This window comes from Schistocerca piceifrons, chromosome 11, assembly GCF_021461385.2.
Source record: "Schistocerca piceifrons isolate TAMUIC-IGC-003096 chromosome 11, iqSchPice1.1, whole genome shotgun sequence".
Taxonomy (NCBI): domain Eukaryota; kingdom Metazoa; phylum Arthropoda; class Insecta; order Orthoptera; family Acrididae; genus Schistocerca; species Schistocerca piceifrons.
The window spans coordinates 75,249,887-75,258,915 of NC_060148.1; positions in this window are offsets into that span (position 1 = coordinate 75,249,887).

Below are 9,029 nucleotides of genomic sequence, written 5' to 3' on the forward strand. Positions count from 1 at the left end.
ACAGATCTATTAAATAATTACTTTATGATCCACATTCTTCGAAAAAGGAGCTCTTGGAACGGAAAGAACAATAAGAAGAGACTAATAACAGTAACTGCATATATGATTTTCTTTTCAAGTACTTGGTAATTTTTATGTTAGAGTAAGTTTTGGTGCACCACTTTAGTTACATAGACATTGAGATGTGAATAGACATTTCCCTTGTCTGCATTGTTGTCTTTAGTGTAATATTTTTTCTGCTTGATCTTTGCAATGCATAGTGCTACTGAATTTCACTTTGTATTACTCTGTTAAGCTAGTTTTACTACTGATTTATTTTTCTTGTTTGCTGCACAGTGCCATATGTCAGTTGTAATATTGCAATTGCTTTGCCTAGTTAAATTTTTTGTCATTGCTGTTTGTGTTAATTGTTTTGTGCTGCTGCATTGCCTCGTCCCTTAGTTTAGCATCTGAGCTTAGTAGATTTAAGTTAGCTTAAGAGGGGGTAGCCTATAAGAGAATGAGTTGCGATGAATTTGAAGAAATGCACTGAGAGGCTATACGAGAAAAGTACAGAAAGCAGGTATAGATAGGACTTTTGGAAATAATGAAGAACGAAGGGAGATCTCTGAGACGTAAAGAAAGTTTTGTTTGCAAAATACTGCAGTAAAACAAACCCTGTCCTTTCCTTATATTATTCCGCTATATGTTTGTGTACCCTTGGGTATTTATGTTTTCCCTGTATTTATATGTTTATCTGATAAGACTTATGCCATAGAATTTTTCTAGTACTAAGCTACATTCACTATGATGAGGAGTACTGTTATCCTCAAATATAATTTGCATTAATAATATGTTAGTTTCTTTGTAAAAATGTTTATAGACATTATTAATTCTGTTTTGTTTCAATGCTCATGTGTGAAATTAATGTTTCGAAAACTATTCTCATTATTTTATTTATTTACTTATGTCATAATTCCTGTAACACTGATGTATATGTCTATTTCTATTCTTTTGTAAAGCCTGTTTTACTACAATTGTTATCTGTATTGTTATGTTTTTAATGATGTTTTCTGTATCTTTGTAATTGTATTCTCATGTTATAAAATTGTAATTGACACCAGTTCATCAAATTAAGTATCTTCTAAGTTACATTTCACTGCGCACGTTTCTGTTGGTCAAGGTATATGGACAATATGTGAGAAGTAGGGACTGTTAGTGTTTGCATGTGTGTTAATAATTCAGCAAGGGACTGGATAACAGCATTGCTGGTTCTAAGGACAATTAAAAAACTTTGTGAGTGCACAAGTGGTGGTTTATGGATTTGCTATATTGTCCGCAAGACTCTTCGATGGTGATTGTGCACCTGCACATTTGCAACAGATCGCTGCTGGCCGTCTCTACAAGGACTACAGTGGGTGTGCGTCTTTGCTGACTCACCAGTACCATTATTTCTGCAAGGACTGCAGTGGGTCTGCGCCTCTCTTCGATGGTGATTGTGCACCTGCACATTTGCAACAGATGGCTGCTGGCCGTCTCTACAAGGACTACAGTGGGTCTGCGTCTTTGCTGACTCACCAGTACCATTATTTCTGCAAGGACTGCAGTGGGTCTGCGCCTCTGGTGGCCCACCAATACCGTAATCTCTACCAGGACTACAGTGGTCTACTCTGTGATGACCTACGTACCAATATTCTTCAAAACATTGACTGACTCCGGTGTGGGTTTGCTCTGTTGTGGCCCATTACCTGTCAGCATGTCAAGAGTCAGCACTGTCTTTCCGTTGGAAGGACAACACTACTTCTTCAAGACTGCATGGAAATCCACTACTTCTGTGTGCAATTTCTTTTACTAATGAGACTTTGTGAAAAAAAACTGTAATTACTATTATGATGAATGATCAGGACTATATTTATGGAGTGTGAGAAAATTTTAGCGTTTGAACAACATTGTATCAATAAGTGTGTGCATTTGATTTCTTTGTTATTTTAATTACGATTATGAAAAATTTTAACAAATATGTATTGCCCAGTGCCCAAAACAATTTGTAAAATTTTTTGTGGGGAGCATGGGGGCTATGTAAGTAGGCTGTTTAGGTTTTTTTATTGGTAACGCCACCTCTGTATGAAAATCACTGGCTGTGCTGTGTGCAGTCTGTGGCTGCTTTGCATTGTTGTAATACTCACCATTGTAGTGTTAGGCAGCTGGCTGTGAACAGCGCGTAACGTTGCGCAGTTGGAGGTGAGCTGCCAGCAGTAGTGGATGTGGGGAGAGAGATGGCGGAGTTTTGAAATTTGTCATGAACTGCTATATATATTATGACTATTAAGGTAAATACATTGTTTGTTCTCTATTAAAATCTTTCATTTGCTAACTATGCCTATCAGTAGTTAGTGCCTTCCATAGTTTGAATCTTTTACACTCCTGGAAATTGAAATAAGAACACCGTGAATTCATTGTCCCAGGAAGGGGAAACTTTATTGACACACTCCTGGGGTCAGATACATCACATGATCACACTAACAGAACCACAGGTACATAGACACAGGCAACAGAGCATGCTCAATGTCGGCACTAGTACAGTGTATCTCCACCTTTCGCTGCAATGCAGGCTGCTATTCTCCCATGGAGACGATCGTAGAGATGCTGGATGTAGTCCTGTGGAACGGCTTGCCATGCCATTTCCACCTGGCGCCTCAGTTGGACCTGCGTTCATGCTGGACGTGCAGACCGCGTGAGACGACGCTTCATCCAGTCCCAAACATGCTCAATGGGGGACAGATCCGGAGATCTTGCTGGCCAGGGTAGTTGACTTACACCTTCTAGAGCACGTTGGGTGGCACGGGATACATGCGGACGTGCATTGTCCTGTTGGAACAGCAAGTTCCCTTGCCGGTCTAGGAATGGTAGAACGATGGGTTCGATGACGGTTTGGATGTACCGTGCACTATTCAGTGTCCCCTCGACGATCACCAGTGGTGTACGGCCAGTGTAGGAGATCGCTCCCCACACCATGATGCCAGGTGTTGGCCCTGTGTGCCTCAGTCGTATGCAGTCCTGATTGTGGCGCTCACCTGCACGGCGCCAAACACGCATACGACCATCATTGGCACCAAGGCAGAAACGACTCTCATCGCTGAAGACGACACGTCTCCATTCGTCCCTCCATTCACGCCTGTCGCGACACCACTGGACGCGGGCTGCACGATGTTGGGGCGTGAGCGGAAGACGGCCTAACGGTGTGCGGGACCGTAGCCCAGCTTCATGGAGACGGTTGCGAATGGTCCTCGCCGATACCCCAGGAGCAACAGTGTCCCTAATTTGCTGGGAAGTGGCGGTGCGGTCCCCTACGGCACTGCGTAGGATCCTACGGTCTTGGCGTGCATCCGTGCGTCGCTGAGGTCCGGTCCCAGGTCGACGGGCACATGCACCTTCCGCCGACCACTGGCGACAACATCGATGTACTGTGGAGACCTCACGCCCCACGTGTTGAGCAATTCCGCAGTATGTCCACCCGGCCTCCCGCATGCCCACTATATGCCCTCGCTCAAAGTCCGTCAACTGCACATACGGTTCACGTCCACGCTGTCGCGGCATGCTACCAGTGTTAAAGACTGCGATGGAGCTCCGTATGCCACGGCAAACTGGCTGATACTGACGGCGGCGGTGCACAAATGCTGCGCAGCTAGCGCCATTCGACGGCCAACACCGCGGTTCCTGGTGTGTCCGCTGTGCCGTGCGTGTGATCATTGCTTGTACAGCCCTCTCGCAGTGTCCGGAGCAAGTATGGTGGGTCTGACACACCGGTGTCAATGTGTTCTTTTTTCCCTTTCCAGGAGTGTATTTAGCTGGCAGTAGTGGCGCTCGCTGTACTGCAGTAGTTCGAGTAACGAAGATTTTTGTGAGGTAAGTGATTTGTGAAAGGTATAGGTTAATGTTAGTCAGGGCCATTCTTTTGTAGGGATTTTTTGAAAGTCAGATTGCGTTGCGCTAAAAAATATTGTGCGTCAGGTTAAGCACAGTCTTATATAATTGTTCAAAAGGGGACGTTTCAATTGTAAGGGGTCTTCCAGCAATCGTGTCTACACAACGAATGTTGTCCTGAAACCAAGTGCTGACAAAACAATACGTTGGTCCTTCATCTTCACTAATATATAGGATGATTTCTGCACCATGTACAAGCTCTAGGGATTGACTGAAGAGAGGATACAGATCAGAAAAGGTCTAATTAACTTATGCCCGGAAGTGTATGGTTTCTCAACTGTACGAGGGTCGTTCAATAAGTAATGCCCTACATTTCTTTTCTCACAACATATTTACTGTTAAGAGTCAGAATTAGGTGACACTAACAGAGTAATCATAATTACACTTTCAAAACGCTGTAGAATTAACACCTCTGGTCACAATTACGTCAATTTGCAACGGAATATTATCGGAGAAGGAGGAAAACGTACGGCAGAAGAAAAAAAAATTGTGTGAAGATTGATCAGTAGATGGCGCTGTATGTGTCAGAATACGTAAATGAAAACACCTGCCATGCGCATCACCCAGTGAAGTTGATATAAACATGCCGGGTACACGGCTTTTCCTCCTTCCGCATCTGCAACGTTCGCCGTGACTGTCTCAATGCAGGATCGCCCTCTGCTCGTAAAGCTGCATTACAAGAACGATGGCTGTGCACACGTCGCTCTGCAGAAGCCACAGCAGTGCAGGAGGAGGCGAGTGGCGGAGTGCCAACGTGTGGTGCACGGAGAACTGCCAGAACGTTGGGCACACCCGTGAGTACGGTACGTAAAATCCTACGAAACATTCTTCTTTGCTATCCATTCAGAATTTCCCACGTGCACTAGTTGCTTCCTGTTGATCTGCCAGCAAGGGAGACCTTTGCTTTAGAATTTCTTGCTCGCACGGAAGTGGTCAATGATTGACCGTGGAAGATTTTGTGGACAGACGAAGCCCACTTTCATCAGACAGGATATGTCAGTACACAGATTGTCGAATATGGGCAACGGAAAATCCACACGCAAACCAACCAGTACCACTTCATCCTGAAAAGGTCTCTGTGTGGTGCGGGTTTATGGCATCGTTTTCCATAGGGCCATAATTTTTGTAAGAGACAGGTGCTTCCGCTCCTGTTACCTGTACCGTCACTGCTAAGCGCTATCAGTGTCTTTAAATTCCAGCTCTCCAACAGTGTGGATGTGTGGATGAAATCATTTTTATGCAAGATGGCGCACCTCCGCACACTGAAAATCCAATTAAGCAGCTGCCGAAGTACCATTTCAGAAATGCTAGAATTATCAGCCGCCATTTCCTTACAGCCTGGCCCTCTCTATCACCTGATCTTGATCCGTGTGACTTCTGGCTGTGCGGCTGTCTGAAAGATGTTGCGTTCAGTGTTCCGACTGCAAACTTAGCTACATTTAAGACACGCATTGCGCAACACATTCTGAGCGTGACCCCGGAAAAACTTTGAAGAGTTGTGGAACATGCTGTTTCTCGATTTCAACTGAAATGGTGGACAGCATATTGAACACGTTTTGCACCAGTCACAAGGAAATTAATAATCCGATTTCATTATGATTGGTGCTGTTTATGCGGTTATTGTCCTCAGGAAAATTAAAAACTGATTTTTCTCAATGCATGTGATATGACCTTGCCTTGGTGCATGGGCTTACGTAATTAACAGTATGACACCTATACACCAATGCACATTGAGCAGTACAGTTTGTTTGACGTCAAACGTACACCATAGGCTTTGTTGTATGGTTCATTTGTAGTCAACCTCTATTAAACAATGACGCTTACAGCGCCATCTATTGCTACATTCTGTAACTATTTATTTTTCTTCTGCGATAGGTTTTCCCCCTTCTCCGTTAATATTCCGTTGCAATTTGGCCTTATTCGGACCAGTGGTGTTATTTCTAAAGTGTTTTGAAAGTTTAACTTTAATTATAGTCACCCTGTACATGAACTTGTCTTGTCCAAGTCCTACTTTTCTACATAGTCTCCATCACGTTCTATGGCTGCACGCCATCGTTGTACAAGAGCATGTATTCTCTGCTATTAAAAGCTCTTGTCCTGTAGGCGTAGCCATGGTTTCACTGCATGACTGACACTCTCGTCATCTTCAAAGTGTGTTCCCCATACAGAGTCTTTAGGCGGCCCAAAGAGATGCAAGTCCGAGGGTGCAAGGTCTGGACTGCAGGGTGGATGACGCAATGATTTCCAACCCAATGGGGCGATGTGTTCCCGGCTTCTCAGACTTGTGTGTGGGCGTGCATTATCGTGTTGGAGCAAGGTTTATACTGGATTCTTGTCCGATCGAACACATCCGAAACGGTTCTGGAATTTATTCGAAGTCTTCACGTACGCCTCTGAATTGAAGGTCTACCCTCTTGGAATCACATCCACGAGAATGACATCATCAAAATCTCAGAAGACTGTCACCATGACTCTTCCAGCAAAGAAGGTTGTCTTGATTTTTCTCTTTTGTGGTGAATGAGGATGATGTCACTCCATGGACTGCCTTTTTGTTTCCGGCGCAAAGTGGTGCATCCAGATTTCGTACCCCGTAACGATCCATGACAGAAGTGTGTCTCCGTCGGTTTCTGAACGCTCCTACAATTCAGATGAAATGGTCTTTCTTTGAATCTTGTGGCCCGCTGTGAGCATTCGTGGAACCCATCGTGGCCACCTATTTGACTATCTGAGAGTCTCCATCATTGCAGACGCACTTCAAATGCTGACCGACAACTGTAGAGCCAGTTGTCGAGTTGTGATGCGTCGGTGGGCACGAATAATGGCATCCACACGATTCTGCATGTCTTCATCAGTGGCTGCGACAGGACGTCCTGAGCGGGGCTGACCGTGGAGTTCTGTTTCTGTATTTCCCGAGGCTCTAACTTTCTTTACCCATCACCCAACTGAACTCCTATGCACTCCTATCCACTGCAAAAAAATTTTTATGGATGTTCACCACGGTTTCTGTTCCTGCACACAAGGATTCAATAATAGCACGCTGCTTGTAACGTGGGTTGTATGTAGAAGCCATTTTGACGCTGTACTACGGCTCTGCCACTTGCCAGAACGGTTCGAAACCTCCCGGCGCAGGGAACAAACATCAAATGTGAAGCACCCACAAGGACGTTTCTGTGTGTATATTAATGGCTTTTTTAAAAAAAATGTGGGACGTTAGTTACTGAACTACACTCGTTCATTGTTGCACAGTTACAATATGTGTTGGAAACGTTTCCCGTGTGCCTCATCTCATCCGTGCATGCGCTGTAGCGTGCTCTGTCTGACACGTCCGCATTGGCCAGGCTGCACCCGGACAGTGTCACAGGCAGCACGGATACACTGCTCCAGCGTCTCCACATGCGGAGTGGGCTCTGCCTGCGTGATGCTACTGAGATGACACCCTAACCAGAAACCGCACGGGTTGAGGTCCGGTGAACGAGCAGGTCATGCGACTGGAACGACGCCGCCTCCCTCCCCCACCCCGTCCCCATGTGACCCACCGACAAGGGAGGACACGACTGAGATGTGTCCGGGCGCTGACGGCACTGTGAGCTGGAGCATCTGCATGTAGTAGCCGTACAATCCTTCGAATCATCAACGGCACTTCTTCCAGCAGGGGGGATAAAGTCAGCCACAGGAAGTTCCGGCCTGTTATGTGTCTTGGAAGGAAGATCGATCCCAAAATACGGTCGCCAGTTATTCCAGCCCACACATTCCGGCTGCACCGACGCTGGACATTCGCTGTCACCATACCCTGCGGGTTCTGCATAATATGGCACAGGTGACTGTCCCGAAAGTTGATGATGCCACTCCGCGTAACGGTGGCCTCATCTGTGGATAGGATGGATGACACAAATCCCGGAATCGTGGTTGCCAGTCGGAGAAACCAGTGACAAAGCTGATCGCGATGTGGAAAGGCTGCCGCTAGTAAGCCCTGCACACGCTGTGATAGGGTAGCAACAGTTGTCATCAAGAATGTCCCACACGGTCGTCTGACGCACCCTGTACTGGGGGTGGGGGGGGGTGGGGGTGGGGGCAACTTTATGGTACTGACACGGCAGTCGCCTTCCACAGTGTTTTAGTCACGTTTTCCTCCAAGTCTGGTGTCCAAACATTTGGGGTACGTCCTTCATGATTTCTAGCTTCCTGAAACGACCCCGTCTCAGACAAACGGCGAAACACTGTTGCAAACATTGAGAGGTGTGCCAGAATGAGATTTTCACTCTGCAGCGGAGTGTGCGCTGATATGAAACTTCCTGACAGATTAAAGCTGTGTGCCGGACCGAGACTCGAACTCGGGACCCTTGCCTTTTGCGGGAAAGTGCTCTACCAACGGAACTACCCAAGCACGACTCACGCCCCATCCTCACAGCTTTACTTCTGCCAGTTTCATTGAGAGCTGTGGTTGTTGGTGGGAACAGATCTGATACAACGTTACTTCCAGCAGCGCGTTGCTATTTGCCTTTCCGTAAGTAGACACCATGTGGGAAAGCTCTCGATTCAAATATAGGAGCATTGTGAATGACGCTCCATCACGTCCACTACACGGTGAATCAGCAAGAGAAGTGAATCGGACACAACGTTACCAATTACTGTGGCTTGAGAGGGCGCTAGGGCATGACATACGAGGAACAGTACCACCCTCTAGGAGGAAACCACGTGTACGGTGCCTGCATGCTACAGTGCGCATTAGACCGCATTCTCTGTAACATAATAAGTGACCTCTAGCATGAAAACCATGCCTTTCCGTACATAAGTCCGTTAGACTATTTTTGTACCGTATCCTCTCATCGATCGATCCCTAGAGTTTGCACATGGTGGTAAAAATCACCCTATATAAAGGAGAAACGTTGTTTAACATTGTTCCCATAAATCTCTAATAGTTTACCTCAAAGTTTTACACAAGGCTCTTATAAGCGATTGGAAGAACATAGGCTACACATTTTCTTAAACAACAATGCACATATTTTTCTGTTAAAACCGAGTCCGAGAAAAAAAGTGCTGTTCTGTGTTACGAAAAGTGTGGCTTC